The sequence below is a fragment of the Suricata suricatta genome, chromosome 2, assembly GCF_006229205.1.
Source record: "Suricata suricatta isolate VVHF042 chromosome 2, meerkat_22Aug2017_6uvM2_HiC, whole genome shotgun sequence".
In the NCBI taxonomy this organism is placed as follows: domain Eukaryota; kingdom Metazoa; phylum Chordata; class Mammalia; order Carnivora; family Herpestidae; genus Suricata; species Suricata suricatta.
Genome location: NC_043701.1, coordinates 119706279 through 119716014, shown reverse-complemented (window position 1 = coordinate 119716014; position 9736 = coordinate 119706279). Strand labels below are relative to the sequence as shown.

General features: G+C 43.1%; 1 pseudogene; it reads right to left on the bottom strand.

Moving 5' to 3' along the window:
* Positions 1 to 1826: 1826 nt before the first annotated feature.
* LOC115275785 overlaps positions 1827 to 9736 on the bottom strand; it is an 18323-nt pseudogene continuing 10413 nt past the window's right edge.

Sequence of the window (9736 nt, the reverse complement as noted above, 5' to 3'; positions counted from 1 at the left end):
ATAGGTCCAAATACAGTGCCAACAAAATCAATAAAACACTAAAAAGCATACACTGGATGACAATACAAAGTTTGCCTCAGTGCTGGGAAATCTAAGCTGTGATGAAGTCTGGGACTGTAGTTGTCAAAATAGCCAAGGGGAGATCCATGTTAACAAGAATGTGAGTATTCACTTAGCAGTTAGAGATGTCTAACCCTCCAACATCATCCACCCACGTTTTGTAAGAGTAATGCTCTACTGGCCAATGATTTTGGCTGTCTTTGCAGACAGAATGTGGGACAGGCTGGCCCATGCTCACCGCCCAGATGTCTTTACCCCAGGCCCTCATGGCTCTGCTTTGTTCCAGATTTCCGGGGAGTGGTCCATCGTGTGTTTGGTGGCCTGCCTACCATCTCACATCTCTTTCCCAATGCATTTTGTTTTAAAAATCTCTCTAAAGTATACTTTTACTTCATCACTCCAAAACAACTTTGTAGTCTAGAATAAATTAATCCCTACTTAAGTTCACCAAGAGAACACGTGCTGAGTATCGAGAAGATTCAGGAGCCCACTGGAAAAACCACGTGTGCCTTTTGTTCACCCCAGGTTTGTCTATCTATATTGAACACAACAGTATGTTCACCAGACAAATAGAATCTACACTGTATACAGTTGTTTCTTCCCTGGAAACTACATATATAATCTTTATAAATACAATGTACATGCATGTGGCATAAATTCACTTTTGAAAAGAACACCCAAAGTCTAAGACCAAGGAACAGGATAGGTTTGCCATCAATGGAAATAATGTACTTCATATCAGTAGGAAAGGGACGTTCTGGTGGTCTTAATTTCTTACCATGTTCTTTAAAAATCTGTTTCAATAACAGATGTATTTGTTCCTACACTGTGATCTTATTTTTTTCTATGTGAAATAAACTGTGACAATCTACGCTTTCCCAATTAAATGTTCCCATCATCGTTTGGTTCCTCTGTAAACTTCACAGACTTTCTCTGAATTTAATATGTCATTTTCTGTTTCTGCATCTAATAAACCATCATGCCCAGCTAACCCACCAATCAACAACCAAATCCCCAACTATGTACAGGTCAAGATTTGTTAGTAGCAATTCATACCAAATATTATTTCATGGATTTTCCCCCCATTACTGGGAGAACCAGCAGAATTGACATAAGAAGGCGGCAACGCAGTTAAAGCTCACTTGGAAGTGTGGACAACCTCACTCCAATTCTGCTCAAGTTATCCGAGAGCCCTAACATCGGGTATATACTCCTGCATGCTTGTGCCTTCGTTACTATTTTTCTAGGATACTTGTGCAAAACGCTGTCTTAGTTTTCCTTTAACTGATCAGTTCAAAGGCTGAATTGTAACTATAACATGATAACTGATGTAGGTCGTATGCATGGGAACTGTGGGTCTGTAAGGTTTCTGGGGGGAAGCGGGGAGGTCTTTCTTAAAAGAGCCTGTAGCAACAGACACAAGAGATTTCTTATTTAGGTATATGCTATGCTTCCCAACTCGGTTCTTTATTATAGAAGATATTAGTTATAGTGACTGGATAATTATATTAACTAGACATAAGTAGTGATGATTTTTATTTTAAACTACTAAACATATTATAAGCAGGATAGAGCATTCTGGAAGGCTGGGAAACCTTTTTTTTTCTATATATTTTTTGTATATTTTCTCATTGATCTCACATCTGTTAGGTGTTAATAAAGAAGCAAGTGGCTCAACCCTAGGAAACTGGATTTGGATAGCCTCCTAGCAATCATGGGGAAAAAAAACCCAAAACAACCAACCATGTAGACACAGAATCTTTTTGGTAAACAATAATGTATTTTAGGAAACCCAAAGGAAAATAACTTCGCTAAGTAGGACTGCCACATTATGTCAAAACCCAATGTCAAATGACCAGGTTCAAGCAGTACTTCGGAGGTGGGGTTTAGCTCTAGGAAAATGCTGATCTGGGCTGGGAACGCAATCACAGTGTTTACTGATTTGGAGGCTTCGGGTGCACCAGGCCACAGGGGTGCTCCTAGGGACTGCGGACACCCCCCCCCCGACCCCGGGAAGGAAAATGGCCTAGTGTCCCCATGAAGACCACTCCTGCAGGGTGGGGTGTGCATGCCTCTGAATCATAGGGGACACAGGAGGTGGGGGTCTGCCCCCAAGGACCATGCGGAAGCGACACTGCCTTAGCCGTGCCCCCCGGGTGACACTGGCCTGGGCAGGCACTGAGGAACGATCCGGGTAAGGACAGAGGAGTCTCAGCTTCCAGAGCGGACGGGGCCTCAGATGCAGTCAGGACAGCGGACCCAGCGTTAGACCATGAAGCGGCGCTCTTTCCCGTCGTGGGCCATCAGGATGACGTTGCGGTTGGACGTCCAGATGAGGCGGGCCAGGTGGAGGGCGTTGTGCGAGCTGGGCGAGGCGGGCTGCACGGACGGCACCTGGTAGGTTTTGATGCAGCGCAGCTGAGGGGCCGAGTTCAGCATGCCGATGCTTCCCAGCAGCAACGTGTTCATCTGCCAGAAGGAAATGTGGCTGTCTGTATTCGAGTAGGTGGCAAGATACCGTCCATCAGGAGCAAAGGCCACTGCTGTGATTGGTCCCTTGTGTCCATGGATCGTCTGACATTTTCCAGTCCGGATGTCGTACAGGGCCACTGAACCATGGCAAGCTCCAACGGCTATTCTGTGATTCCGCTCATAATAGCTGACCATGTAGAACCTGCAGATGGCTGGGAAACATTCCTGAAGGCCTTTCTTTTTAACTAAAGATCCTTCCAAGCAGTACATAATGATGTCCATGACCTCTACGAGAAGATCCACGACGTCTGTGGGCATCTTTTCAATAAGAATCTCGATGACTCTCAGCACATCCCCTTTGGCTCGTGCAAGAGCCGTCATGTGCACGCTCTGCTGTGACTGGGTATTCGCAGCCAGAGCTGTGTGTCTGTGCACCTCTTTGGTGATGGTTGTGATGAAGGCGGGTGGTCTGGCCGTGGCGATGAGTGAGAGGGTGTGCCTCGCAGAGTGGGCGGAGTCAGCTGCCGGGCTAAGAGGCAGCCCCATTGTGATGTTGGCGAGCTGCTTCTCGGCATCAGCACAAAGTTCGAGAAGCCCCATGAGGACTGCAGACACATCCATGTAAGGCTCCCAGACTGTGAAACCGCGTCCAATCAGATCAATGGCCGTCCTTCGGATTGTGCTGTGTGGAGGCAGTTTGGGGCCTGGGGGCTGCAGCAGCAGAAATGTCAGGGCCTTACAAGTGTGTCTGGCCAGTGAGTAGTTGGATCCACCACTAGTCAAGCCAAATCCCTCCGGAATTTGACTCGAGCTTCGTGGTCTGGTCAACAGTTTGGGAGGTTCAATTTCAGCACCAAATTCAGCTCCTATGACTCCCAGTAAAACAATAGCAGTAGCTTGCTTCCGTCTTTCCTCATAAGATGTGGAAATCTTTTTCATTTGTGGGATGCTTGATAAGCATCCGGTCTTGATGTCATCATCGGCAAGGTCATGCTCTTCCTCCTGGACTTTGGCTTCCGGCCCCAAGGCATCAGGAGCGGTGCCGACAGTCTGCATGGCTTCTGCTGAGACTCCAGCTACCAGTTTTCTTACATTTTTATGAAGAAAAAAAGTACCTAATGTGTCAGAGCAAATTATCTTAAGTTTGTCAATAGAGTACAGTGTCTGTTACTGAAGTGTTCAATCTTCATTCCTACTTTCTTTTTTTTTAATTTTTAAAAATGTTTATTTATTTTATTTTTTGAGAGAGAGAGAGAGAGAGAGAGAGAGAGAGAGAGAGAGGGTGTGAGCAGAGGAAGAGCAGAGAGAGAGAGGGAGACAGAGAATCTGAAGCAGATTCCAGGTTCTGAGGTGTCAGCAAAGACCCTGACGGGGAGCTCGAGCCCACAGACTGCAAGATCATGACCTAAGCTGCAGTCAGATGCTCACTAATTGAGCCACCCAGGTACCCCTGTGCCTACTTTCTTTTAAACAAGGTGAGTAAGTGTGTCAAGTTATTTGATTTAAATATAAAATTATTTCCAGAATTCTAACTGGTCCAAACCTGTTTGTGTTTAAGATATTTATCTGGAGAAAGAAGAGTATACTGGCCTGGAATTTGGTGTCACCAGCTCAGGGGACACCTGGTAACAGTTGGTCCAGGGTCTCGTGAGTAAGGATACTAAGTCTTCTCTAAAAATTTTTGGCAGCCAAACTTTGAAATATCACACTGTGGTAAAAACAAAGATAAGAGGAGCCAAGATGGCAGAGAGGAAGGGAGCTCTATAAACTTTGTCTGCACCATCTACCAAACTGAGAAGGACATTACTCTCATCTGCAAGAGCAAAAGGAGAAATTACAGACTCCAGAAAGAAGACAACCTCAAAGATGCCTGAGTGAGTGAGTGCGAACTGGGGAGATTGGAAAACAGGCTAGCCCGAAATAGGCAGGGGAGGTGGGAGCCCCAGCCCAACACGGAGCGAGTGCACAGAGCCCCTGAGAAACAAAGGAAACAGAAAGAGAAACTGAACACCCTCATAGTACTGTCTCTAGAGAAGAGATAAAGAATGGGTAGCCCAAATTCCAAACCCGAGTGGCACAGGGGAAAAAACAGCTTCCAACCCTGGGCCATCCCAGCGGAAAGTCGGCGGCCGTGGAGGTGGCCCTAGGGGCACACACTTCAGCATCAGCTGCGGGAGCGGGAGCACTCACCTCATTTTCACGGCGCATCTTGCCTCCAGCATTGGCCACGTGAATCCCAAATCCTGGATACCAACAGGGAAAAAATAGCCCCCACCCCTATACGATCCCAGCATGGAGTTGGTGGTGGTGGAGCCTGGGGTGCGTGCTTCGGCTGCAGGAGTGCGCAGCTCATTTCTGGCAGCACCCGGCTCCTCGGGCAGCAGCAGTGCAAATCCCAGCCAGTGCCAAGAGAAACTGCTCCCTCGCCCAATGCAATCTCTATCCCAGCAGGGGTCTGGGAGTCCACAGTGTTATCTGTGAGGGCTTGCACTTTGCCTCCTGCTGCACACCTTGCCTCAGGCAGCACACCTCGCCTCAGGCAGTGGAGGCACAAATCCCAGCCAGAGCCAAGAGAAACTGATACCTCCCCATGCGCAATCACTATCCTAGCTGGGGGCTAGGAGTCGAGGGGGGTGGTCCGTGAGGGCATGCACCTTGACTCCCGCAGCAGCAGCATTAATCCCTACCAGCACCTAGAGAAACTGCTCCCTCCCCATACGAGATACTGGCTAAGAAGCCAGCCATCAAAGCAAGTACATCTCATCTCTGGAAGCATAAAAGTGCATGGACTAGGACTTTGAACTGAGGTGGGCCTGGAAAATACAACTTGGCTGGGCTGCAGCACAAGATCTGACCCATTAGAGTGCCAATATCGCTGAGTACCAGCAGAGCTTGGGTGCCGCCATTCTACTCTCTGCAGCCACCAAGGCTGAGCCTTTGAGAGCAGTCCCCAAGACCTACTACTACACCAAACCACACCTATCCCCAAGAGGGAGCTGCTGCGTTTTTTTTCCCTTCATTTTTCTGTATTTGTACTTATTTTTTATTATTATTATCTTTTATACATAAAATTCCTTTTTGTTTTTACTCCTTATTTTCCTTTCTCCTTTCTCACCTCTTTTTTTCTTTCTTTCAATCCAGATATATTCTCCTGTATCTGATCCTTATCTCTTGTCTCAACTGGTCATACACTTTTAGACTCTCCATTGTCCTTTGTTGTCTCTGAACCCATTTATTTTTTTTCTTTCTTCTTTCTTCTCATCTCTTTCCTCTTCATTTTCTTTCTTTCCCTTCCCCCTTTGTTTGATTTGTCTGTGTGTCTATGTGCTTCTGTTCCCTTTGTGTTTGTCTGTCTGTTTTCCTTCTTAGGGCTATCCCAAGAAACAAGCTAAAGTGTGCATTAGAGCGAACCCAAATATTGCTGAGTAAGGAAATAAAATATTCAAAGGCACAACAAGAGAAACTGAGAGACACCATTAAAGGATATTACCTGAAACTACAGGCCCTGCACAGTCAATAAGCCTCCTTAAACAGGGCAATATTAACAGGTGTACAGTGCACAACGAGCTTTTTTAAGCTGACAAGAGACAGAAAACTGGCAAAAATGACAAAACAAAGGAACTCTCCCCTGAAGAACCTTCAGGAGAAAGTAACAGCCATAGAACTGCTCAAGGGAGATCTAGACAACAGACCTGATCAAGAATTTAAAAAACTTCTCATAAAACTAATCGCTGGGGTTGAGAAAAGCATCAAAGAAGCAACTGAGACAATGACTAGGAACTATGAAAATAGGTGTGATGAGTTAAAAAAGACTATAAATGAGAGGAATAATAAAATTGAGGCAGCAACCTCAAGGATTGAAAAGGCAGAGAGAAGAATAGGTGAATTAGAAGATATAGTTATAGCAAAAGAGGAAGCTGAAAAAAAGAGAGAGAAATTAATCCAAGAGCAGGAAAGGAGAATTCTAGACCTGAGTGATACAATCAAATGGAACAATATCCCTATCATAGGAATTCCTGAAGAGGAAGACAGAGAGAAAGGTCCTGAAGGGATACTAGACCAAATTATAACTGAGACTTTCCCAAATATGGGAAAAGAAATAGACATTAAATTCAAGAGGCACAAAGAACCCCTTTAAGACTTAATTTGAATCGGCCTTCAGCAAGACATATGATAGTGAAACTGGCGAAATATGAAGATAAGGAGAGAATTCTGAAAGCAGCTAGGGAGAAAAGGGCCCTCACATACAAAGGGAAACCTATCAGAGTGGTTAAAGACCTATCTAAAGGAACTTGGCAGCCCAGGAAGGAATGCCAGGAAATCTTCATTGTGATGAACGGAAAAAACATGCAGCCAAGAATCCTCTACCCAGCAAGCCTGTCATTCTAAATAGAAGGAGAGAGAAAGGTGTTCCTAAATAAACAAAAATTGAAAGAATCCATGACCACCAAACCAGCCCTATGAGAAATCCTAAGAGGGACGCTATGAGGGAAATGTTGCAAAGAATACAAGGTGGCAGAGACACCACTATAAACATGAATTCTAGGGAGAACACAATGACTCTAGACCTACATTTTTCAATAATAGCACTGAATGTAAATGGACTGAATGCTCCAACCAAATGACACAGGGTAGCAGAATGGATAAAAAAAAAAAAACCCAAAATCTATCAATTTGCTGTCTATAAGAGACTCATTTTCGACCTGAAGTTACCTTCAGGTTGAAAATAAAGGGATGGAGAAATATCTATCATGTGACTGGAAGCCAAAAGAAAGCTGGAGTAACCATACTTATATCAGACAAACCGGACTTTAAAGTAAAGGCAGTAATAAGAGATGAAGAAGGACATTATATAATAATTACAAGATCTCTCCATCAGGAAGAGCTAACAATTATAAATATCTATGCGCCTAACTCGGGAGCACCCAAATACATAAATCAATTAATCACAGACAGAAATAATCTTATTGATAAGAATGTGCTAATTGTAGGGGACTTTAATACTCCACTGACAGCTACGGATAGATCAACCAGACAGAAAATCACCTGAATGACACATTGGAACAGATGGAATTGATAGATATATTTAGAACTCTGCATCCTGAAGTTAGGAAATTCACCTTCTTCTCAAGTACACATGGCACATTCTCCAAGAGATCACATACTGTGGCATAACGCAGACCCCCATAAGTATAAATGAATAAAGATTTTACTATGCACACTTTTAGATCACAATGCTATGAAACTTGTAATTGACCACAGGAAAAAGTCTGGAAAACCTCCAAAAATGTGGAGTTAAAAACCGCCCTACTAAGGAATGATTGGGCTAATCAGGCAACTAGAGAGGAAATTAAAAAACATATGAAAACAAATGAAAACTAAAATACAACAATCCACAATCTCTGGGTTGCAGCAAAGGCAGTCCTAAGAGGAAAATATATTGCAATCCAGGCCAATTTCAAAAACTAGAAGAAGCGCAAATTTAAAATCTAACAGAGTACCTACTGGAACTAGAAAGGAAGCAGGAAGAGCACCCCAAACCCAGCAGCAGAAAAGAAATAATAAAGATCAGGGCAGAAATAAATAATATAGAATCCAAAAAAAAAAAAAACAGTTGAGCAGATCAATGAAACCAAGAGTTGGTTCTTTGAAAACATAAACAAAATTGATAAACCTCTAGGCATGCTCCTCAGAGAGAAAAGAGAGAGCACCCAGATAGACAAAATCATGAATGAAAAAGGATCTATTACAACCAATCCCTTAGAAATACAAGCAATTATCAGAGATTACTATGAAAAATTATATGCCAACACATTGGACAACTTAGAAGAAATGGACAAATTCCTAAATGCACATGCACCGCCAAAATTCAAATGGGAAGAGATAGAAAGCATGTATAGACCTATAAACAGTGAAGAAATCAAATTAGTTATCAAAAATCTCCCAACAAATAAGAGCCCAGGGCCAGATGGCTTCCCAGGGGAATTCTACTAAACATTTAAAGCAGAGCTCATACCCATTCTTCTCATACTATTCCAAAAAATAGAAATAGAAGGAAAACTTCCAAACTCATTCTGCGAAGCCAGCATCACCTTGATACCTAAACCAGACAGAGACCCCGAAAAAAAGAGAACTACAGACCAGTATCCTTAATGAATACAGATGCAAAAATATTCAACAAGATACCATCAAATAGAATTCAACAGAATATAAAAAGAATTATCCATCATGATCAAGTGGGATTCATTCCTGGGTTACAGGGCTGGTTCAATATATGCAAATCCATCAATGTGATCCATCTCATTAACAAAAGAAAGGACAAAAACCATATGATCCTGTCGATAGATGCAGAAAAACCATTTGACAAAATATAGCACCCTTTCTTAATAAAAACGCTTGAGAAAGTCGAAATAGAAGGAACTTACCTAAACATTATAAGAGCAGTTTATGAAAAGCCCACAGCCAATATCATTCTCAATGGGGAAAAACTGAGGGCTTTCCCCCTGAAATCAGGAACACCACAGGGGTGTCCATTCTCACCACTGTTGTTTAACATAGTGCTGGAAGTCAGATAGACTTCAGCACTCAGACAACAAAAGGAAATAAAAGGCATCATAATTGGCAAAGAAGATGTCAAACTTTCCCTTTTCACTGAGTACATGATACTCTTCATGGAAAACCCGATCGACTATACCAGAAGCCTTCTCCAGCTGTTCAGTGAATTCAGTAAAGTTGAGGGGTACAAAATCAATGTACAGAAATCAGTTGCATTCCTATACATCAATAATGAAGCAGCGGAAAACTGGACAGCAACATGCAGAAAAACGTAACTAGACCACTTTCTTACACCATACACAAAAATTAACTCAAAATGGTTGAAGGACCTGAATGTGAGACAGGAAACCATCAAAACACTCCAGGAGAAAGTAGGGAACAACCTTCTTAACCTCAACTGCAGTAATTTTTTCCTGAACACATCCCCAAAAGCAAGGGAAATGAAAGCAAAAATGACCTACTGGGACCTCAACAAGATAAAAAGCTTCTGCAAGGCAAAGGAAACAATCAAGAAAACTAATAGGCAACAGACAGAATGGGAAAAGATAGTTGCAAATGTCATATCAGATAAAGGGCTAGTATCCAAAATCTACAAGGAACTCACCAAACTCCACACCCAAAAAACAAATAACCCAGTGAAGAAATGGGC